Source organism: Cryptomeria japonica, unplaced genomic scaffold, assembly GCF_030272615.1.
Source record: "Cryptomeria japonica unplaced genomic scaffold, Sugi_1.0 HiC_scaffold_12, whole genome shotgun sequence".
NCBI classification, from domain to species: Eukaryota; Viridiplantae; Streptophyta; class Pinopsida; order Cupressales; family Cupressaceae; genus Cryptomeria; species Cryptomeria japonica.
In genome coordinates this window covers 1620121-1646480 of record NW_026728834.1, presented here as the reverse complement: position 1 = coordinate 1646480, position 26360 = coordinate 1620121, and positions in this window count along the sequence as shown.

The following is a 26360-nucleotide window of genomic DNA, read 5'->3' as shown; positions in this document are numbered from 1 at the left end:
GACTGATGGGAACCTTTGCATGATAAGGATTTCTTTAGTATCTTTTGATCATTCTCATCTCACATTGTATTTTCATCTTCACTCCTTGTCTCTTCATACACTAGTAGTCTTGATCTTTGTTGCCACGCGGGATAAGTTTTTTGATCTTTTGCTTTGATATTTTTTTATCCTACATTGCTCATATTCCTTTTGTCTTTGTACTACTCTATCATGTCTCTTTACCTTGTTCTGCGTTGATGTGGGATAAGTCATTTTCCCTTTACGTTAGTTCCTTCTTATCTTGCAACCCTTTTCTTATCCTCGTGAGGATGTACAGGTTAAGAAAACATTTTACTTTTCCCTTGTTAACTTGTCCCATGTGACCCTTTCTTGTTGCTTTCTCCTTAGTAGGATAAGGAAAACTTTTCCTTCACTTTGTTTCCTTGTAGGCCTTATCTTGTGCAACCTCTATTCATCATCTTTTACCCTGTGGGAGAAGGGAAACCTTCCCTTCCTTGCTTTGCCTGCCTTATCCTACATGACCCTTTGGTTGGTCCTATTGTCTTGTGGGATAACAAATGATGTTACTATCAGTTGGTAAGGATGAACCCTGGAGTCTGGCCCACAAATGAGATGAAACCCATCAATCTGTGAGGATTAAGTGAGTTGACTAGCTAGACCTATTAACTCAAAAAATTTAGATTTTTGGAGTCTAAAAAGACTTTCTCCTACACTACAAAATATTTATCCACCTACCACTGCCCCAACAATCAATAACATTCTACCCAAATACTCAAGACGGTCAATAAAATGGCATGTTATTGACATGATATGTTGATGTTAGGCATAGGGTCAATAAAATGTTATAATCAATACATTGCTACTTACCACAGTATGATAATGATGCAATCACCAATTAGGAGGGACCTCAAAGAGATCAATTTGGACTGGGAAACAAGAGTAAACACAATAGAAACAAGAAGGTGTGATGAATGCAATAGAGAACTGAATGAATTAGATCATGAGAACTGATTACAGATAATTGGTAACATCTAGATTAAAAGATTTAGCTCACTGGCCTGCTACATACCTACTTAGTTACAAAATTGGTCAACTCCAGACCTATAAATCTTAAGATCTATTTTCTATGCTCTATCTGATTGATTTATGATGCTTAATTACATTGATTTATATGATCCAAGGAGATCTAGTCAGGCCGAAAGGGATTAAATGTCAAAGAACAAGATCAAAGTGAAGGTCATCCACATGCTAAGGAACATTGGAATTAATGAACTGGTCTCCACAAGCTTTGGAAGGGATTTGGTACATTCAAAAATGCAAATATCTCCAAGCGGTTTCGGTGCCAGAAAACTGTCTTAGAATCCAGATTTGATAACTTGCCAGAAAATGATCCAAATGCTTCGTGGTTTAGGAATAAGGAAGATGATTCAAGGCCAATACATGCTATGATTCACAATTATAATTTTACCATTATGAGGAAATTTCAAACACTTATGATGAGTAGAAGCAATTTCTTTCATGGAAGAGATACAAGGATGTCCCAACTTCACATGAAAATGATCAGATGTAAGAATGATAGAAAACTTAGCATCTAAACATTTAGTGCCAACATCAATAGGAAGTGTTATAGAGCCTAAAGAAGGACAAGAGAAGCCATCAAAAAATTTAACTAACACATCAGTATCATCATATATCACTTGATGCAATTGTAAATTATAAACAAATTATTTAGTTATCACATTAACCATGCAAGTGGGATAAATGAGTACTCCTCTAGCAGGTATACCTTTGATTTTTGCACTTATGTATAACGGGCCATCACATACTTTAATGGTCTCACTAGGATCAAATTTGATACACAAGTCTTTAGGAGGTTCTTGTTTATCTACAAGGTTCACTACTTTATTAGATTCAAGGCCAACATCATTGGGAGAGAAAGCAAGATGATTAGTCTCAATTACATTAGTGGAATGGGATGGTAAAGGATCAGTGAAAATCTGAATATTTTGATTAGGAGGAGCTACAAACTTGTTTCCTTTATCATTCACACCTACCACATATATGGAATTGTTATCAATCAAGTATTGAATCTTACTTCTCAATGAAAAACACTTTTCAATGTCATGACTAGGTTGACAATGATATGGACAAAAGGATTTAGCATAAAAGTAAGGCGAAGTTGACTTAGATGGATCAATTGGTTGCTTGGGGAAATTTTTAACACATTCCTTTGTAATAGCTTAGACATAATGCTATGCAAATATTCATTCAAAGGAGTGAATTATTTTTCTCTTTTAAAGTATTTAGAAAAAGGAGGCACACCTATAGTGGCTACTACATGAGTGTTATTGTTGTTGTCATTGAATTTGATGAATCCTTTGTTTGGTTTGAACTTCACAAATAGTTGTTGAGCACTATCACCCTTATCAGTCGGAGCCATGGAAGGAGATTGCTCCAATTGACTCACAATCAGTTGATAATTGTGAAGTATTGCACATGACTGCAAAAAGAAAGTAAACTTAGTTAAGAGAAGTTTATCCCTAATTTGTTTTTGCAAATTAGCAATAAAAATTATTTGGATATATTGATCAGGAATAGTAAAAGAAATCTGAGAATACAAATGCTTATATCTACCAATAAAATTAGTCGCTTTTTCTTTAAAACCTTGTTTATAATGCATCAAATTATTCAAAGTAATTTTAGGACCAATGTTATTGTGAAATTGCTGAATAAAAGGATTAGCCAATTGTTGAAAAGAGGTAATAGAATAAGGAGGCAAAGAAAACTAGCATTGCAAAGCTTTATCCCTTAATGTTCTAGTAAACAATTTTGCTAACAATCTTTGATCATGAGCAAAGTCACTACACAAAGATTGGAATGTTTTAACATGAGTTAAGGGATCACATTTTCCATTATAAGTTCCAATTGAGGTACTTCTACCTGTTTGGGAGGGAAAACTCTAACAATGTCGTTAGATAATGGGCTTGCTATATCAAATGTGGGCACATTATACTTAGATTGATTCATAGAAGCTATTTGTTGTTGTAAGGAGGACACTGTTTGAGATGAATTATTCATGGTAGCTTCGGTTGAAGTTGTATCCATTTAAGTTTCACCTTAGAGATAAAACCTTCAAACTCATTAGCCTATCATGCAAATATAACTCAAGCTTCAACCAATGAAACAACATGAAATGAAAAGGGAAATTAAATTGTTATACCTTCATGGATTATGTCTCATTGTGTCCTAGCCCTATTGTTATTGGTTGCAGATGATTTTTCTCTCAGATAAGCACTAGTAGCTTCCAAGATGGCAAGTGTGGAATGGACAAATAATTGATATGATATGAAAAGATAAACTGTGATAATGATTTATGCTAAATTGCTCAAAAACAGCTATAAGATTAGCTATTAGTTTCAAAAATGGCTTAGGAGACTTCTATTTATAGATTTTTGAGTGCATAAGCTTATGTGGCAAAGATCAATGATCATGATTAAATCTTGCAATTTGGATGGCTATGAGAAAGAGGTTAAGATGTGAGAGAGAAAGGTGGAAGGTGTTACTCCCACACCTATAGAATGGAGCAAAAGATGGAAGGAGAAGTTGAGTGTTATTCATCTCACCTTGACTAAGAATGAAGACTGAGAGAATATAGGATAGTTAGAGAATATTTAGGGATAAGAGGACAAGTGGACTCAACTTCATCCAAAGATATAGGAAGGTTGAGGAATGTGTGTACTATTGCCATTGGATTGTCATTGATTTCAACCGGTATGGGATGACTATCGGCATGAGAGATGTATGTGCAACACTCTCAAGAACAAGTATAGGTTGAGATATCTTGGGTATCACTATTGAACACAGAATACCACTGAGAGGGGGGTGAATTAGTGGTTCCTAACCTTTTTGCTTTTTGGATCTAACCTTAGAATATTTGTTCTTCACTTAACTACCAAACAATCATATCGATAGTATAAAAAGAAGGCCAAAATGATCATTCACTTGCAAGTAACTTCACAACACCAGATTTATGAGGAAAACCCAATATGGGAAAAAGCTCGGTGAGAAAAATTGGTGGAGACTACTACTCCAATCTAGCCTCATAGGTAAAACACTAACTTACAAATATTTTGGGCACTAACCCCTACACTTTTAGGGAACCATCCCAAGGAGCACCAACCCTTGCACCAAGCTTCAACTTGGAAATGTATATTGAAATACTATTTGAATACAATTAAGGCTTCTTGTTGCAAATGAATTCTGCAACTCTTTAATCAAATAACTCTTTGCTGGTTGATAGTCATTTCTCCTTCACTGAATCTCACACTATTAGTTGTGAGATTACTCTCTCTGATTCTTGACCTATTTTATATTTCTCTCCCTCTCACACATACTCTCTCAAAATATTGTGTCACACTTTGATGTTGCCTAATCTGCCACACCTTGCCGGTTAGGCTCAACTGCAAGATTATAGTTCTACTAGTAGAATCCTCTCACTGGTATACTTGCTCACACACACTGAAAATTTCTTAGAATGCTCCCTATGGCTTGCAATCCTTCTCCTTTCTCACATGCTCTTCTCTTCTCCTTCTTCGCAGCATCAAGAAAATTCTATCTTGAGTTCTTAATTCTGTCTTGAGTTCTTATTTCTTATACTGTGATTTACCACCAGAACAGAATTCAAAAAGCTGAGCGGAAAGGGTTTCCTCTTTTCAACACAATCTTCATGAGATCCAATCCCACCTATCTTGGATCAATCACTTGTCCTTCACGGATGCACCTGTACATGGTTTCCATTATCCAATACACATTTTATAGAAAAAAGCAATCTCAAATTAGATCTTTTGTCATGAAATCAGTCGACACATAAAGTGTTTCAGTAGTTTCCTTTTCGAGGACTTCCTGAATTGGATTTCCTTTGCATTGATTCAAGCGCCAACTACTCCTTGATCTTCCTCTATCATTCCTTCTTCCTAGAGCCACAAATAATCAGATATAATCCTGTGATTAGTCGCTCCTTCATTAATGGTGATTATTTGTTTCATCAACCTTATCGATGAGGCTTTACCAACCACAACATGTTTTCTAGCTCTATTCCACATGGCATTACAATGATCAAGACATGGCCCACCAAAACACAGGTGATCTAGAAAACACATACCAGTATATCCCTTTTCCATTACAGCTTTCTTCTTTTGTTTAGCTAGTAGAGCACACTATACCGGTAGTACAACTTCCCCTTAGTAGTTTGTGACAACTTTTACATTCTGCCTCTTCATCATAAACAAGAAGCCAACCTTCAAACCAAGTTTTACTGTATAGGTAGGCCTTAAATCTTTATGCTTACCCTTATGTGAATATCCATCATGCCGGTTGACATCAATGACAACTTAGTGCCAAAATGCCAACAATCTCCCCCTTTAGCATTGATTTCAACTTCTCACGATTCACTCCATATGGGTACATTTCTCCCCCTTTGACACAATGACAAAGGGTACTATGCACTCCCCCTTTGATCCATACCAAGCTCCCCCCGAGCCACATAAATCCTACCTAAACAAATGACACAAATCCCAACTGGTGTCGGAGATACTCAAAAGTTCTTATTGGTAATGGTTTGCTGAAGATGTTTGCTACTTATTCACTAGTAGGAACATAATCCATCCTTACCTCCTATCCTTCAACCTTTTCTCATAGAAAGTGATACTTGATAGAAATGTGCTTTGTTCTGGAATGCATGACTAGATTCTATGGTATGTTGATTGCACTTGAATTATCACACTAGATGAGAATACGATCAGTGATGTCCACCTATATATCTTTGAGAGTCCGGTTCATCCAAAGCACCTGAGAGTAGCATGTAGCATTGTAGCGTCCTAAAATTGCGACACTTGCAATTTCGACTGCATTTCAGTCTTCACAATGGCGACGCAACACGCAACCTGAATGGACACCCCGAAACCTGTTTTTGACACCAAAAACTGCATTTTCTTGCACCTTGGCCTGAACCTCCTTTGCACCCTGCTATCCTGGGAGGTGGGACCAGAGCGCCCAGTGCCCTGGTCCTTCAGGACCAGGGCACCCAGTGCCCTGGTCCCCCAGGACCATGGCGCCCAGCGCCCTGGTCCCTGGCCCTATTTTGGGCCCGGTCTCCTATGGGACTTCGGGTCTTTTTGTTTGCAAATTGGAAAATTATCTTTCCTGGTCGGCCTAAGGTCGAGAAAATCAGTCTATCAGCCCTAATTGACAAGTATATAAACTACATTTTCCTCTCCCATTTGGGTAAGAAGGACATATGTGTACAAGCGTGGAAACTATACTCAGACATTCAAGCATTCAAGCATTCAAACATTCCTTCAAGCATTCATTCCAAGTCTCCATTCAAGGCTAAGTGTTGCATTCAAGACAAGGATTCAACCATTGAAGAGGAGATCACATACTACAACATACAACATACAACAAACAACAACATCTATACCTTCGTACATAAGGATACAAACATCCTTACAACAAGGTATTAGTACTTGTTTTACATTACAAACATTTACATTTACAGCATTTCTCATTTCTTGGTTAATTCCAAAACCGGGGTTTGACCTAAAGGCAAACCCCTAATCCCTAATCCCCCAATCGTCTTCGCTTTTCTATGTGTAGGTTGCAGGTACGCGGCTGAAATTGAAGATCTGGAATCCTTGTGCAAAGACGAACAGATCCCCCTTCGTTCATGGATTTTTCGGAGGACCGTGGCACCGGGCGCCATCGTCCCATCAACTTTTGTTCAAATTTGCAGGACAGCGCCGTATCGACATTTTACTACTAATTCCAGGTCTGCAGCTTCATCCTATATCCCTATCTCAGTTTATAAGCGAATCTTTCTCACTTTCTATGCATTCCTAGCCTAATCATTCTATCAACATTCTTTACAAAAGAGGGTAGCCTTGTTGTCTTAACCCTTGAAATGCATTTAGCATCCAATCTTGCATTGTGTGGGATTGGATCTTGTGGGTTTCAACCCCTCTTTTGAATGTAAAGTCTCCCCTAAGTGAAAACCATCAACCCTAGCGACCTCCCTTCTCTCTCCTTGGAGTTGGAAGAGGGGAGAGCAATTAGGGTTTGATTGCGATTTTCCGCTTTACATTTTGGTGAACCCGACGTGAACATCCTTTCTGATTATTCATGATTAAATCTGAAAATTTGATTCCTTGATTACATTTCCATGTTTGATCTTTTGCAAAATTTTAGAGGTTGATTACATAAAAAACCCTAAATTTTCTTTTTGGTAATTGAACTTGTGAAATATTTAATTGTTAATGCTTGTTTCAGATCTGCTCTTCTATTACAAATTATCAATTCATGTTTGTGCTTTAATTTTGAAAATTAAGTGGTCAAGTGTCAAAACCCTAATTTTTGAAACCCTCTTGATTCAACCTTTGTCTGACAATTTCACTGATCAAAACATTTCCAAATCAGCTGTAACTTTGGATTCCGCAATAAAATCACAAAATCTTTCATCCCTGAAAATTTGGAAAAAAGTTGCGAGGACTGTGTGCACTCCGAGCGCCATCGTCCCCAACATTTTTTCTGAAATTTCAAGAGCAAGATTTTACTGTATTTTCCTGCTAAAATCCAGAATTTTGGCTGATTTTGTCAATTATAACACTTTCAAAATTACAGTCAAAGTTGGTCTTGTGATTGCTTGGTTTAGGGCTTCTAATCATTCAAAAATCATTGGAATTGAAATTTTGTGTCAAAATTGTGTTCTTACTATCCTAAATCTGAAAAGTGTGTTTGCATTCATTCGAAATTTCAGTGCTTTATTCAAATTCTTGCAATTTGTGACTTTTGAAATTAAGTGCTTAATTACAACAACTTTGATTTTCGCTTTCAAAATTGAATTTTGCGTGAAATTGAGTCAACTTTTAAATTTCAAAACTTGCATTGCTTTTGGTATTCCTTCTAAAATCATAAAATTCAAAATTTCAGTTTTCCTCTCTTTTTCAAAATTCAAATTTTGCATTTTTCGACAATCTGGGTAGGGTTCAATTTTGAGATTGCAACTTTAATTTGGCCTATCTACAGATTGTAAAATCACTCAATTTTTTCAGATTAGCTTTAAAATCATCATACCTTTCATCCCTGCAAATTTCGAAAAAAGTTGCAAGGACCATGTGCACTCCGAGCGCCACGGTCCCGGACATTTTTTTCGAAATTTCGGGAGACTGTCGTGATTGCATTTAATAGCTTAAATCTAGAAGATTGGCTGATTTTACTAAAAATTGCTACCTCTAAATTCAAAATTTTCTCTCCCTCTCTAGTGCATGAGTTTTACAACAATAAGCCCTACTTACACTATTCCCATTAGACGAAGCCGTAGAATTAAGTCTTTCCAAGGTTTAATTACCGAGGAGATGGAACCTAATTTGAGTAGTCTTTTTAACAAGGACATGGGTAATTCCTCTAATCCTCCTACTGATGAAGAAGCTCTCCATGAGGTTTCTGTAGAACAGCTTTCGAAATTGGATAATCAATTTGATGATTTTCGACAATGGATGTCTCAAGAATACCTTGATAGTCAAGCTCTTCCTTTAATTGAGGGTCTAAAACATATGCTTCAAAGTGATAAGAATGGAATTGATATTTTGCGTGGTATTGCACACATTGTGGATTCGAATGTGATGCCTATGAAGAGTTGTGCTGAAACTTTAGGTTATACACAACCTCCCACTCAAGCCAATCATTCTATTCCTTTGACAACTTCTATTGCTAGCATACCTACCTTTACATCAAACATAATGACTACTTCTATACAAGACATTCCTCCTATGATCACCAATCATGGGGGCAATCCTCCCCCTTCAATTAACCCTATTCCTTCATTCAATCCGACTTCTTCATTCATTCCTTCAATGAGTGTTCCTATTACATATTCACAAATGAACATGACGCAAGGGGGCAATTCGTTTAACCATTCCATTCCTCCTTGTAGTGTTCCTCCTATCCAATCATCTCCTATGACCAATTATCATAGGGTCCCACCACCTTACTCTCTACCTTCTTTCAATAACATAACACCTCCATCTCAATCTAACACATCTAATATGAACTCTTTGACTGAAGCGACCATTAATAGTCTTGCACAAACTGTCTCTTCTTTATAGCAACAAATTGCCTCTATGAATCAATCTAAGTTTAGTGTGCCCACATTTGATGTTGCGAGCCCACTTTCTCTTGACATTGTTCGAGCTATCCCTCCTAAACATTTTGAAATCCCGCATTTGGAAATTTATAATGGTAAAGGTGATCCTCTAACACATGTTAAGACTTTTCAAACAATATGTACTAATTTTGCTTATGACCAAAGGTTGCTTGCGAAACTATTTACTAGAACATTAAGAGACAAAGCCCTACAATGGTATTGCTCGTTTCCTTCTTATTCTATTACTTCTTTCGAACAACTTGCAAATGCTTTCATTCAACAATTTCAAAACAATATAAGTCCTAAAGTTACTTTGATTGATTTAATGCATTGTAAACAAGGTGTTAAAGAAAAAGTGACTAATTTCATTGGTAGATATAAGCATTTGTATGCTCAAATTTCTTTTCCAGTGCCTGACAATGATATTCAAAGAATCTTTATTTCTAATTTACAAACAGATATTCGAGACAAAATTCTATTTTCTGAGTTTACTTCTTTCCAACAGTTGTGTGCAACTCTTCACAATTATCAACTGACTGTGAGTCAAATGGAACAATCACATCCTATGGCTCCGAGTGATAAGGGTGATAGCAGTCAACAACCATTTGGAAAGTTTAAACCGAACAGAGATTCCATCAAATTCAATGAAAACATCATCAACAACAATGTGAATGCAGCATCAGGTGTGCCTCCTATTTCTAAATTTTTCAAGAAAGAAAGAAAGTAGACTCTGAATGAATCATTGCATAGTATTATGAATAAGTTATTGGAACAAAATGTGCTTACTCTTCCTCCTATAAGGTAAATTGATCCCGCAAAGATTACTTCACCTTATTTTGATAATAAAGGCTTTTGTCAATTTCATCATCAACCTGGGCATGATACTGAAAAATGTTTTTCTTTAAAGGGTAAAATTCAAGATTTGATTGATAATAATACTATTTCTGTTTCTGGAGTGAATGATAAAGGCAACACATCTGTAGCTCCTCCTAACCAAAATCTTCAAATTTTTACTGATCCATTACCTTCTCATACCTCTAATGCGATTGAGACTAATGATTCCTCTTTATCATCTGATGGTCTTGTGTCTATGACTCTGAATGTGATTAACTTTGTAGAGCAGCAAGAAAACCCTAAAGAACCTTCCATCACATTTGATTCTAGTGAAACTATCAGGGCACCTGATGGTCCTTTATACATAGTTGCAAAAGTCAAGAATACACCTTGCCGTGGAGTGCTTATTGATCCTTCGTGCATGGTTAATGTTATTACTGAAGAATTTCTTTTTACTTTGCAATTGAATCAAGTGATCTATGACAAAACAGATGTGATTGTGAAATTATTTGATGCATTTTCTTCTCCTGCAATTGGTTCTATTACATTACCTATTGAGGTCCATAATAAATCCCTTGATGTGAACTTTTCTATTATTCCTTCATCCGAACAATTTCGTGTGAAGCTTGGCTATCCTTGGCTATCTTCCATGAAAGCTATTGATTCTCCTATACATAAGTGTTTGAAATTTCCCCATAATGGTGAAATTGTTACTGTCAATCATAGTCTCTTTAAACCAGCTGAAAGAACTTCTAGTGTTCCTATTGATTACTTTTGGCCTAAACAATTCCAATCTCTTCCTCCACGAAGTGATCATCTTTTCAAATCTTATCAAAAGTGGAAAACAGATATGATCCTATCTCTAAGTGAACATAGAACACCTAAACTTGACATTCCTATCATTCTTGAGAAGAAAGTTCTTCCTTTGAAAGATAAAACTAATGTCTTTTCTCAAGAAGATTCCCAACCCGTTCCCATGGATGTGACTATGTCTATGCCTAATAAACCTTCTAAAAATAGACCTATACCTCCTCGTCATGATGGACTTGGTCTTCTTCCTAAACCAAAAATTCCTCCTTTATATGGAGCAGTTCCTCCTCCTTCTTTTTATAGAGAGAAGAGACCTTCTTCTCCTATTATCCATCCTAAGAGACCACAACCTAAACACCCAAGTGATAAGGATGAGAACATTCCTCCTCCTCAATCTTCTACACTCCCTACTAAGACTAGACGAAATCATTCTACACGTGAACACTGACGAAAGCGTCGTCTTAGAGCTCAAGCAGCTGCTTCTCAAACTTTCCAATCTCCAAAAACACCTTCAACAAGCATTATTCCATTTTCTCCTCAGCCAGAAATTGAGCCTAAATCTCCTAAACATAAGATGCATGATGGTCTTGATCCTGTGTGAGTTAAAGATCCTATTTTTATAAATCTTGATGACGATATAGATGAAAATGTTATTTATGATGAACATGTTACTTCTCTTGCTTCTGATAGTGAATATGAACTTGTTGATATTGATAACCATTTATCTAATGAATTTTCTAAAGCACTTATCCTAGCTCCTAGACAAGAACAACATGGCTCGGAACATGAACATAGCCCTTGTTTGGATCTTGTGATAGCTCCATCTACTGTGTTGGATGTTCCTCCTCTAGCATGTTCCCTGCCTTCCCGAAACATTGATCAGCAAGATCGGGGGGTAGATGACGTGCTAGACTAGTTACATTAGCATAGCAGATTCTCTCCTCCTCTCTTGTGTTACTTCTTCTATATGTTATTCTCATTCTTCTATTTGTTGTCCTTAGTGTTGTCTACTTGAGGACGATGCAAAGCATTGAGATCTCTTTTGGTCTCTCTCATGTTGACTCAAAAGACACATGTGTTCCCTTCTTCTAGGTGACCTTCCTTGATTGGGGAATGAAGAACAATTATGCATACATACATATGATATATATACATGAATTATCATACAGCATACTGACCCCGAGGAAAGCGAAGTCACCTCGTGCTTTGTGTTTTGTGTCTATTATCCTTGGGTTTATCTCACACTTGGGGGCTAAATCTTTGTGATAACATGCTCCTTCCCTTCTCATTTCTTATGTGTATCACTACGTTAAAACAATCACCCCCATTGAGGCGTGTGTGATCGCTTTAACATAGGGGGGCATACACCCTGTTTATCCCTTCAGGATACTTGAAAATTTCTTGGCGAACTTAGTTTTGCCTTGAAAATTTTTGGTATTTTTTGCATGACTCATAGTGAGGGAACCTTACTACTGACAGTCATGGTTCTCCCTCGTGATCTTCCCTTTTACTTTGTCAATCGAAGTCGTAAGATCCCTAGTCCACTGGGGGCTTGGTGTGTCTTGCCTCCTTGACGTGGTGAAAGTCTTTCAATGTTGTTTCCTTGTACTTTACCGGAAGTATGAGCATACATACTCCGGCTAAAGTGGGGGCTAAATGTAGCGTCCTAAAATTGCGACACTTGCAATTTTGACTACATTTCGGTCTTCACGATGGCGACGCAACACGCAACCTGAATGGAGACCCCGAAACCTATTTTTGACACCAAAAACTGCATTTTCTTGCACCCTGGCCTGAACCTCCTTTGCACCCTGCTGTCCCGGGAGGTGGGACCAGAGCACTCAGCGCCCTGGTCCTTCAGGACCAGGGCACCCAGCGCCCTGGTCCCCCAGGACCATGGCGCCCAGCGCCCTGGTCCCTGGCCCTATTTTGGGCCCGGTCTCCTATGGGACTTTAGGTCTTTTTGTTTGCAAATTGGAAAATTATCTTTGCTGGTCGGCCTAAGGTCAGGAAAATCAGTCTATCAGCCCTAATTGACAAGTATATAAACTACATTTTCCTCTCCCATTTTGGTAAGATGGACATATGTGTACAAGCGTGGAAACTATACTCAGACATTCAAGCATTCAAACATTCCTTCAAGCATTCATTCCAAGTCTCCATTCAAGGCTAAGTGTTGCATTCAAGACAAGGATTCAACCATTGAAGAGGAGATCACATACTACAACATACAACATACAACAAACAACAACATCTATACCTTCGCACATAAGGATACAAACATCCTTACAACAAGGTATTAGTACTTGTTTTACATTACAAACATTTACATTTACAGCATTTCTCATTTCTTGGTTAATTCCAAAATTGGGGTTTGACCTAAAGGCAAACCCCTAATCCCTAACCCCCCAATCGTCTTTGCTTTTCTGTGTGTAGGTTGCAGGTACGCGGCTGAAATTGAAGATCTGGAATCCTTGTGCAGAGACAAACAGATCCCCCTTCGTTTCGCGGATTTTTCGGAGGACCGTGGCGTCGGGCGCCATCGTCCCGTCAACTTTTGCTCAAATTTGCAAGATAGCGCCGTATTGACATTTTACTGCTAATTCCAAGTCCGCAGCTTCATCCTATATCCCTATCTGAGTTTATAAGCGAATCTTTCTCACTTTCTATGCATTCCTAGCCTAATCATTCTATCAACATTCTTTACAAAAGAGGGTAGCCTTGTTGTCTTAACCCTTGAAATGCATTTAGCATCCAATCTTGCATTGTGTGGGATTGGATCTTGTGGGTTTCAACCCCTCTTTTGAATGTAAAGTCTCCCCTAAGTGAAAACCATCAACCCTAGCAACCTCCCTTCTCTCTCCTTGGAGTTGGAAGAGGGGAGAGCAACTAGGGTTCGATTGTGATTTTCCGCTTTACAAGCATCAACAATGTACTCATCTTCAATAGTAGATAGAGAGACTGAGTCATGCTTCTTACTATGCCATGAGACCAACCAGTCACCTAGAAAGAATGCATCACCACTTGTGCTCTTTCTATCATCAATGCATCTTGCCCAATCAAAATCAATGTATACTTCCAAGATTAAATCTCCTTGTTTAGGATACCGCAAGCCATAGTTGAGCTTTCCATGTAGATATCTAAAAATTCTGCTAACAACATTCATATGTGACTATTTTGGTGCAGCTTGAAATCTGGCCACCATGCACATTGCTTGAACTATATCTGGTCTTGAAGAAGTTAGATACAGTAGACTGCCTATCATGGATATGTAGAGAGTTTGATCCACCATTAGTGATTCATCATTCTTGCTCAATTTTATCCTAGTCACCATGGGGGTACTTACCAGTTTGTAATCTTCCAATTGGAATTTCTTTACCATCTCCTTTACATACTTGACTTGTGAGATAACGATTCCTTTATCTTGCTGTAATATCTGCAGACCAAGGAAGTATGTCAGTTTACCAAACATTGACATCTCAAATTTTGACTGCATTTGTTCAACAAATTCTTTGCAGAGAGTTTCCTTGTTGCCTTCAAAGATAATGTCATCTACATACACAACCACAATGATCATATGGTTCCCATCTTTCTTTATATACAAATTTCTATCTGCACTCCCCTTTTTGAATCCCTTCTCCTTTAGGTATTGATCTAATCTTGAATACCATGCTCTAGGAGCTTGCTTTAGACCATACAAGGCCTTCTTCAACCTGTACAAAAATGTCTCATCATCATGCAACAAAAACCCTTTTGGTTGCTCCGTGTACACTTCTTCCAAATTTCCATTTAGAAAGATAGATTTTACATCCATTTGGTATACTTTATAACCTTTATAGGTAGAGAGGCTAGAAACATTCTAATTGCTTCTAATCTAGCTACCCATGCAAATGTCTCTTCAAAGTCAATTCCCTCTACCTGAGAGTATCCCTTGCACACTAGTCTAGCTTTATGTTGAACAATCTTACCTTCTTCATTCATCTTATTCCAGTATACCCAATTTGTGCCAATGATATTCTTGTCTTCTAGTCTAGGGACTAATTCTGAAGTCTTGTTCTTCTCAATCTGGTGCAGTTCTTCTTCCATGGCATCCATCCATTCTTGAGTAGTCATCAATGAAGAGCATAAAGTATCTTTCACCTACAAGTGCTTTTGTCCGAGTTGGACCACATAGATCTATATGCACAATTTCAAGTGGTCTTGAGGTGTTGTGCTCATTTGACTTGAAACTCACTTTATTTTGCTTACCTTTTACACATTCCACACAAAATGTGTTTACTGGCTTGATGATGGGTGGAATATTCCTCACACACCCCTTTTTGCCTACTGCAACTAAGTTATCAAAACTTATGTGACCTAATCTTCTATGCCACAGCCAACTTTCATCTACTTGACCTAACATGCATTGAGACTCATAGCATTCCTTCATATTATAAATGTTTCCATCTATTCTCTTTCCTTTTGCCACAACTTTACCAATACTATCTTTCTTTATCTGGAAACCGGTTGAGTCAAAGGTAAATTTGTACCCTTTGTCACACATTTGACTCACACTCAGCAGATTATGCTTTAGGCCTTCCACATAATATAAATCATGTGCCTTCAGTTTTCCATCAATGCTTAGAGTTCCTTTTCCCTTTATTTTGATGGAGGAATTGTCTCCAAATCTTATTGATCCACCATTCCAATCTTCAACTTTAATGAATTTATTTTTGTCACCAGTCATATGGTTTGAACAACCACTATCTACCACCCATAGATTTTTCCTTTCAGCATGCAATGCAGTTTGTACTATGAGACTTGATTATGCCTTTTATTTTTCTCTCTCAACCCATATTGGTTTGATTTCCTTCTTCTTGTCAGCCGCTATATCAAACTCAGGTTTAGTTACCAGCTCTTGATCTAGATTTGCCTTCATTTGTTTGATCTCCTTGTTTTTGCATAATTTTTCTATGTGTCCAAATTCTTGACAGTTATAGCATTTTACATTTTCATTTAAGGGGATGTTCTTAAAATTATTGTAGGGTACTAGTTTATTCTTCCTACAATCAAAACTCTTATGACCATATCCATTGCATTGATAGAAAACAACACTCATATTGTGGAGTGCATTAAAAGGATTTCTACTTTCATAGGTCATAGAGGGATTATTGATTAACCTACAGTCAGCTATTTTGTGCCCAAATTTGTTACACCGATAACAGTAACCATGAAAGTTTGAAACATATCGGTTAGGTTGTCTTGGTCTTGAATGGAACTGCCTCATTGGGGGTCTTCCCTTCATGTTGTTAAATCTGGTGAATCCTTCTCAGTCAATCCTTGTATTTCTCCTTGGGTCTGCATATTGGTGTAGGAAGTGCATGCTCCGGTTCATTTTTGCATACCGATTTGAGTGGCATTTTCCAACAACATCTATATATGTCTTTTTGCTAGTATCCTTGCTTACAGTGAATGTCTTCTTTTCTTCACCTTTAACTGAAGAGGTGAACATTATTCCTTTTTTAGATCTATCTTTGTGGGTTGAACTTTGACCTTCTTCAATGCCTAAGCCAAAGGTGTCTTTGGATTGCTTTTGTTTGCTCAACATCTAATCTAATGCCTCAATACTGCCTTCATACTTGCAACTCATTGTTATTTCTTCGTTACTCTCTTCAAGCTCCTTTTTGAGCTTTACCATCTCTTCTTCTAGCTCTTGATGCTCCTTTTCTTTCTTTGTCAGATCAGATGTTGTAGCTTCACAAATCCTCTTAGTTTCTTCTAGTTGCAATTTCAAGTCAGATATGACTTGATCGGACTCATCCAGAGACTGCTTCAAGAGATCTTCTTCATCTACTGCAACAAGCATAACCCTCTTGAGTTATATTCTTGTTTTACTCAATTATTCAAGCACACTGATAAGTTTGCTCTCCAAATCAACTTTAGCTTCAATATCCTCTTCTTCCTTATCTTCATCAGCTAGTCTATCAAGTACCATGAAAAGATTGATTTTTCTATCGTTGTCATGGTAATCATCTTGTGATGCATTTTCATCATTTTTTGTGTCATCCTCAATGGTATATAGAGTTTTTTGGTTCCGGTATCCTCTCCTTCCCTGCTGGTAGTCATTCCTTTGTCTATCTTTGCCGATAGATCTTCTAAACTCTCTTGACTCATCTCCACTGATTTCTTTGTGAGAACAATTTGCAGTGAAGTGTCCTACCTTTCCACAATTGAAGCATTTAAGTGGTATCTTTCCTTTGTACCAGTCACATCCTCTTTTGAGCTTCCTGAAAAAGTTTGCTACTTCTGCATCAAATTCTTCACTGGATTCTTTATGAGTAGAAAATTCTTTGCCGTTTTTGGTGATGTTGAATCCTACTTCTTTCCTTGAGGAGGTATCACCCATTGTTTTCATCTCATAGGCTATCAGAGAGCCAAATAACTCATCCATTGTAAAAGTCTTAAGATCCTTGGCTTCTTCTATGGCTAACACCTTAGTATAATATTTGGGAGTGAGAGATCTAAGTATCTTATTCACAAGAATCTCTTCGGCAATCTCTTCTCCAAGTCCTCTAATAGTATTCATGATCTCATCAAATCTATGAAGATAGTCTGAAATCTTTTCATCATCTTTCATTTTGATTCTTTCAAGTTGGCTCCTTAGTTTTTGCAACTTGGCTTCTTTGAATTTTAGATCTTCCTCAAACAACCTTTGCAATTTGTCCCATGTCTCATTTGTTGAAACACAATGCATGACTTTGACATATTCATTATTGGATAGTCCACTCAAGATAGCATGTTTTGCCTTTGCATTATTCTCATACTCCTTTTCTGCATCTAGATCAGAGGGAGGAGTATTAGCAATGACATACACATTCTTGATCGACAACCACACATCAAAACCAAGAGATGAAATATATGTCTCCATTCTTCTACTCCAAAAGGCATAGTTGGATCCATCAAACATGGGGGCTTTTGAGGAAGAAAACTCACTTCTTGCTATTGTGTTCAAAGTCCAGAATCTACCCAAGGCTTAAAGATAACCAAGAACCTAGGCTCTGATACCAATTGTTGAACACAGAATACCATTGAGAGGGGGGTGAATCAATGGTTCCTAACCTTTTTGATTTTCTGATCTAACCTCTAAATATCTATTCTTCACTTAACTACCAAATAGTCATACCGGTAGTACAAAAAGAAGACCAAATAGATCATTCACACACAAGTAACTTCACAACACCAGATTTATGATGAAAACCTAATATGGGAAAAACCTCGGTGAGAAAAGCTACTCAAGACTACTATTCCAATCCAGCCTCATAGGCAAAACACTAACTTACAAAGATTTTGGGCAGCAACCAAAGGAGCACCAACCCCTGCACCAAGCTTCAACTTGGTGATGTATATTGAAATACTATTTGAATACAATTAAGGCTTCTTGTTGTAAATGAATTTTGCAACTCTTTAATCAAATAACTCTTTTTTGGTTGATAGTCTTTTCTCCTTCACTGAATCTCACACTTCTCGTTGTAAGATTACTCTCTCTAATTCTTGACCTTTGTTATCTTTCTCTCCCTCTCACACATAGTCTCTCAACATACTATGTCACACTTGGATGTTGCCTAATCTGCAACATCTTGCCAGTTAGGCTCAACTGCAAGATTATAGTTCTACTGGTAGAACCCTCTCACCAATATGATTGCTCACGCACACTGCAACTTTGTTATAACTCTCTCTATGGCTTGCAATCATTCTCCTTGCTCACACTCTCTTCTCTTCTCCTTCTTTGCAACATCAAGAAATTTTTGTCTTGAGATATTATTTCTTATACCGTGATTTCCCACCAGAACGCAATTCAAAAACCTGAGCGGCAAGGGTTTCTTCTTTCTGACACAATCTTGATGAGATCCAATCCTACCTATGTTGGATCGATCACGTGTCTTTCAAGGATGCACCTATACACAATTTCCATTATCCAACACACATTTTCTGGAAAAAAGGCAATCTTAAATAAAATCTTCTGTCACGAAATCATTTGACACATAAAGTGTTTCAGTAGTTTCCTTTTCGAGGACTTCTTGAATTGAATTTCCTTTGCATTGATTTAGGTGCCAACTACTCCCTAATATTCCTCTGTCATTCCTTCTTCCTCAAGCTTCAAACAGTTAGATACAATCCTATGATTTGTGGCTCCTTCATTAATGGTGATTATCTATTTCATCTACCCTATCGATGAGGCTTTACCAACCACAACATGTTTGCCTCCTCTACTCCACATGGCATTACAGTGATCAAGACATGGCCCACCAACACATAGTCGGTCTAGTAAATACATACCAGTACATCCCTTTTCCAGTAGAGCTTTATTATTTTGTTTAGCTGGTAGAGCACACTATACTGGTAGCACAACTTCCCCTCAATGGTTTGTGACAACTTTCACATTCTCCCACTTCATCATAAACAAAGAAGCCAACCCTGAGACCAGTTTGTACTTTACTGGTAGGCCTTGAATCTTTATGCTCACCCTTATGTGAATATCCATCATGTTAGTTGACTTCAATGACAACTTAGTGCCAAAATTCCAACAATCGCCATGTGTTGTAGATCACCAGTAAGGAAAGGATGTCAATTGGTAAGTGACATGTTGACTTGGGGAAGTCTAATCAATCAAGTGAGTGGTTGTCATCCTGCAAAGGTCAAGACCAGTGTACAAGAAGAATGGGAAAGAGGTTAAGCAGTTATTTTTGATGAAGAGGCAAAATATTACCTAAATCACATCAACACTGGAGGAGAATAATGAACATGCCACCGATATGCTATGAGGTTGCCGATCAATAGGACTCGTACTGGATGAAGATGCAGTCATCATCAGAAGCAATGTCTAACAATGAAAGTGCCATCACCAGATCACATGTGCTTGTTTGAAGAAATTCTACACAAATAGGGAAGTCACATAAGTACAATGCAGGATGTAGAAGACAAGGTCCCACTCCACCGATAAATGAAACTTATCTCCAGGCATGCATAGTGTGCATCATGATTCTTTGAGATAAGAGAAAAGAGGTAAAGGCATGTTGAAATGCCTATATAGAAGGAGTGTGGTGTGTTTGTCATTTTGAAAAACTAGTTGTGATATAGTTTGAGTTGATCATGAAGAGGGCAAGGCCGATCAGATGTTGTCAGAGGAGATTGGCCCAAGTGAAGATGAAGTCTATTGATAGTTGATGACAAAGTGTCATCAAGAAGGTTTACCGATATGAAATTCCACCAGTAATATAAGAAAGGTGCAGATGCAGATGTCTTCCCACCTTGTGGGAATGAGCATGCTCAAGATAGACATGTCTGATGACCGCACAAGGTGTTCCACCAATAGTTCAGCAGAGAGTAGACATGATGAGTTAACCGGTAGAGTGTGAGATGCCTATAGGGTTTGTATATCGACAGAGAAGAGGAACTGATAGAAGTGTTTGGTTGGTGATCCTATCTGGACCGACATGAAGAACCAAGTTGGCAGATGGTTGACATGGATGCCACTTGGAGTCAAGGTGGTGAACCTACATTTGGATAAAGATGAAATGTACACTGACAATGTAGTTGTAGGATTGGTCGACATTAATGGAAGGTCCCACAAATCACAAGACATGTTGCAAAGATTTTGTAGGGGTTTGTGGCTTGAGGTCTGGAGGAAAACTATGAGCCAACTAAGAGTGATTGAGAAGATCAAGGTGGATGAAGGAAACAATAGAACCAAATCTTGGTATTTGACCAAGAGACCAGCCAATAGGGTAAAAAGAAGATTGCCAGAGATGGAAGGCGTGATCTAGGAAGCACATAAATAGTGGAGTTGTGCAGGATGGCAATCTAGAAGATCCGATCGAACATGATCTAATTGGAATTGGTTTTCTTCGAGGATGGTGAAGAAACCCTAACCTCCTAGAATTTGATTTGGCTCTCCATGGGAAAACCAGTCTATAAATATGAAGGCAAAAGACATTGTTAGCTATTGATGTTGAAGAGAAGAAATATATTGTGCTATTGCGAAGTGATTAAGTGTTGCTTCTGCATGTGAGAGAAAATCAACCAAGTGCTCAGAGAGTATCTTAGACAAGAGGGAGAGTGAAGGGCATAACCCATAGTGGTCATACCGGTAGTGCAAAAGTGAAGTAGGTTGCAGAGAAGGTAGACAGAAAACTTGCAAAGTGTTGTACTGGTAAAGAGCAGAGATTAAGTTGGAGATCCAGTAGAGAAAAAGAAGAGGAGAGTTGTACCGGTAGGGCTTACCGACAAAGAAGCAACAAGAGAAGTGAGTCGGTATTGTAGAGAAGGTATCTCACCGACAGAGTAAGGTATATGAAATGGTTGCAAGATTCACTTGTAATAAGATAACTACTTTTGTATTTGAAATTTACTTTAAGAACATTGAGTTGTAGCTCATTGTAGGGGTTGGTGCTCCTTTGGGTTGTAGCCCATAAAGTCAGGGGTTGGTGCCCTAAACTTTGTAACAATGTTTTCATTGTGAGGCTGGATTGGAGCAGTAGACTCAAGCAGTGTTGCTCACTGAGGCTTTTCCCATCTTGGGTTTTCCTCGTAAATATTGGTGTTATGAGATGTCCCTTGTTTTTCTCTTGTGTAGGTCTCTCTACTAACTTGTAAGTCTACATTTAGTTAGAACCATTAACCGATGTGCTCACATGGGATAGATAATGGGAAAAGTTTGAGAACCACTGCTTCACCCCCTCCTCCTCTCAGTGGTGCATTGTGTCTAACAATTGGTATCAGGGTATAGGTTCCTAGTTAGAAGGGTGATCTCCAACCTGGGTGGATTTTGGCCTAAGGACACAATGGTTTGTCTAGTGTCAATCTCTGCTCCTTTATTTATTGGTTGTAGAATCGAAGTCTTCCTATCCTCTTTAGGGTTTGATATATGGTTGTCACTAGTTGATGGTCTCCCTAGAAAGGTCAGTCTTCTTACTGGATCTGTACAAGAAGGAAGAAACTAGTGTAATGAAGAAGCCATGAAGGCTATTTTCAATGGACTCACTAGTGATGTCTCCTCACCGGTGGACAAATGGACAACAACAAAGAGCTTATGGGAAAGATTGAAGAGGCTCTATGGAAATGAGCCCACTACTGTAGATTTAACATGTGAAGGAAATGTGAGAAATACATCTCATGTTTGTGAGGATGATGAAGATATATCTGCTAGCATCCATAGTAGTGATGAAGAAGGAATCCACCTCTTCATGGCTCAAGGATTTGAAGAAGAGGAGCACACATCTAAAAGTGCCAGGGCAAATAAATCCCATCGACAAGATGCATTTGGAAGTGATGAGGAAGGGGAAGAAGAGGATGAAGCAAAAGTTGATCTTGAAGGAGAGCTTGTGAATGCACTTGAAGAACTCAATAGAGTTAGAAGGGAATACAAGCTATTCAAGAACGTTGCTACAATAGAGCAGAACCAGGTGACAAAATGCCTTAAAGATACTGATAAATTTTTCTTAGAGTTGAAGTCTCATGAAGAGAACACAAAGGTGTGCCAGTGTGAAGATCTAGCCTCTCAGCTAGAGATAAAAGATAAAGAACATTATAAGTTGCTCGCAGAAATAGAGGTCCTCCAAAATGACCCTGAAAAATGTAAAGATGAGCTCAAGGTGAGAATTCGGTCTGATGGCAACAGTGATGCCTTGGAATAAATGTTGAAGAAGCAAAGGCACATCAAGGACATTGAAGGACCAAGAAGTGGTGTCGGTGAATGCTCCACCAGCAAGAATGTCCCCCACAATGACATTCTGTTTATCTCCTCAAATGGAGGAAATAAAGGCCAGACCTTCCTAGTTAGAAATGCTCCTCGAATGAAGGTTGAACTAACCACAACTGGTGAGGACTTGCAGACTAGGGTGAAGACCAGAGCTACAAAGAGGAACAATCATGCAGATCCCAAAGGTAAAGGGAAAATGGGAGAAGACAACTTCATCAAAAGCAGGGAGATAAGGAAGCAACAAAGAAGACCCTCTATCAATAGAGGACAAAGAAATGCTACTACCCATAGGGCGAAGAAAGTGTGGGAGGAGAAGAGATCAGATGGAAGAGCTACATAGAATGGACAATCAAGAATCCATTCTCAAAGAAGAAGAAATGGAGATGCAAAACCGATAAGATCTCCTCATGCATGGGAGAATAAATTTGTAAGTCATATGCCATCATTTACCGGTTACTGTTTTGCATGTAATTCCTATAGCCATAGGGCAGAAGAATGTAGAAAGAGATCTAGAAGGAATGACCTAGGATCTCATAGAAATCATGCATATGAGAAAAATGTATCTAGGAGTAGATACATGCATGTCCCCTCTCCCGGTTATGAAAATGTTGTCTATCATAACTGCAATGTTTTTGGCCATAGAGAATTTGAGTGCAGGAAGAGGAACTTGCAACCACATGGAGGCTGGTACAATAACTATGATCTATAGAAAAGTGAAAACAAAGCATATGGAAGTTAGAGACCTACATGGAACCAAAGGAGAAATGTCCCTACGAGAGCAAGAGGTCCACCAGTCCCAGTTGCTAGTCATAGCAACATGACCAGGAGGAGATGGTTAAACCGATATGTCAAGAGATTTCCCAATCATGAAGTTGGGATGGATGTTGTGTGCTACTATAGAAATACCTCTGGTAGTAATGGAGAATCAGGAAATGGAAGGATCCATTAGTAGAAGAAGTAAAGACCTTCTCCCCAGCCCGAAGATGAGAGGAAGAATGAGACCAAGAAGGTATGGAGGAAGAAGACCATGGGCCACCACTATGCACTCATTGCATAGGTGATGTCTCCTAAGGCCTAAAAGAGATGTAGGACCTTAGGGGGAGTAGCACATTGAACTTATCATTCACCCCCTTAGTGATGAAGGCAAGATGGAAGGACATGTTGTTGTTGGTATGCAGAATGAAAATGAAAAGATAAGTGTGTGTAGAGGCTTCCTTGACTACACACCTACAGATGAATGTTGGATCACTACGGATGTGTTAAGTGCATGACAAGATAACAATTGGAATCATATACATGGTGACACAAGATGTCAAGAGTCACATGAAGGTGCTTCGGTAGTGATAATGGACCATTACAAGAAACTGGTATGTGCAGATTGTTACAGATATGACTACCAACAAGTACCTGCAGGTTATGTAAGACAATAAGGTTGGAGATCATTGCAATAGCCCCGGTAGAATGGAGTGAAGCTATGTCTTAGGTAGTGTTGGCTATGTCTTAGGTAGTGTTGATGAAGACCTGAACGACATGAGTGGGCCCTTTTGCTGATCATGTAGGCTTGCATATCTTTGGGCTAACCAATTTATTTTATGGCATGATGATGTCATTGTGTGAATTCAGGATCATGTCAGAAGCTGTGGTGGATACAATGGAACTAAAGGATCATCAGATGATCATATATGCATGGCTCAACCAATATATGGTGAAGATTGGAGTCCCGGTATTGGAATTGACCAATGATGAGAACCTAAGATGTGTAACTCAGGGGGAGTTCAAGTTCTCATGATGCAGAACTGACATGCTTGAACTGATAAGGATACTGACTGCCCAAATTGCTGATGAAAATTGTAGTAGGAATACCTGGGAGAATTTCATTGTAAGGGGTATCTACCTGTCCTTTGGTTGGTTTCATTGGTTGTACAATCACATTTGATTCCTAAAGAAATTTGGATCAAACAGGAGGTGATGCAAGTTGACTAGTAGGTGAGTAGTGTTCACTTACACATCCCTATGAAATTTGAGTGTTTTAACAAATGGTACATTTTTTACATACTCAATTGGTGTTAGTTGATGGTTGAATCCTCCATGTCAAGAGTTGTGACTTGAGAAAATGTAACAATTTGTAACAATTGGTATCGAAGAAGGAAAGACATTTGGTAAAGACAAAGGGGGAGAAAGAATTCTATCAGTACTTGGTAAATACAAGGAGGAATGATATCTTGACAGTGCCCTTTGCCATTGTTGTCAAAGGGGGAGAAGGATTTTGTAGTATACAACATACTCCATGTGTTAAGAATCCATAGATCAATGAAAGGGGAAGAAGGATTATGTAGTATGTCGGATACTACATGAGTTGACATCAATGCCAATGGGGGAGATTGTTGGCATTGGATTGTCATTGATGTCAACCGGTATGGGATTACTATCAGCATGAGAGATGTATTTGCAACACTATCAAGAAGAAGTATAGGTTGAGATATCCTAGATATCACCATGTGTTGGAGATCACCAGTAAGGAAAGGATGTCAATTGGTAAGTAACGTGTTGACATGGGGAAGTCTGATCAACCAAGTGAGTGGTTGTTAGCCTGCAAAGGTCAAGACCAGTGTACAAGAAGGATGGACAAGGGGTTGAGTGGTTGTTTGTGATGAAGAGGCAGAATGTTACCTCAATCATATCAACACTAGAGGAGAACAATGAACAGGCCACCAATATGCTATGAGGTTGCAGATCAGTAGGATTCCCATCGGATGAAGATGCAGTCATCATGAGATGAAATGACTGACAGTGAAAATGCCATCACCGAATCACATGTGCCTATTTGAAGAAATGCTCCACAAATAGGGTAGTCACATAAGTACACTGCAAGATGCAAAAGACAAGGTTCTACTCCACTGGTAAATGGAACTTATCTCTAGGCATGTATAGTGTGCATCATAATTATTTGAGATAAGAGAGAAGAATTAAAGGCATGTTGAAATGTCAATACAGAAGGAGTGTGGTGTGTCTTTCATTTTCACAAACTAGTTGTGATATAGTCCGAGTTGATTAGGAAGAAGGCAAAGCTGATCAGATGCTGCTAGAGGAGAATGGTCGGACTAAAGATGAAGTCTACTAATAGTTGATGACAGAATGTCATCAAGAAGGTTTACCAGTATGAAAGTCCACCAGTAATATGAGCAAGGTGTAGATGCAGATGTCTTTCCACCTTGTGGGAATGAGCATGCTCAAGATAAAAATGTATGACGACCACACAAGGTGTTACACTGATAGTTTAGTAGAGAGAAAAATGAGTTAACTAGTAGAGTGTGAGATGTTGGTAGAGTTTGTATACCAATAGAGAAGAGGAACTGATAGAAGTGTTTGGTCGGTGATCCTATTTGGATTGACATGAAGAACTAAGCTAGTAGATGGTTGACATGGATGCCACTTGGAGTCAAGGTGGTGAACCTACATTTGGGTAAAGATGGAATGTACACCAACAATGTAGTTATAGGGTTGGTTGACATTAATGGAAGGTCCCACAAATCACGGGACATGTTGCAGAAATTTTGAAGGGGTTTGTGGCTCAAGGTCTGGAGGACAACTACGAGCCTGCTAAGAGTCATTGATGAGATCGAGGTGGATGAAGGAAACAATAGAACCAAATCTTGGTGTTTGACCAAGAGATCAGCCAATAGGGTAAAAGGAAGATCGTTAGATATGGAAGGCATGATCTAGGAGGCACGTAAATGGCAGAGTTGTGTAGGTTGACAATCTAGAAGATTAGATCAGACATGA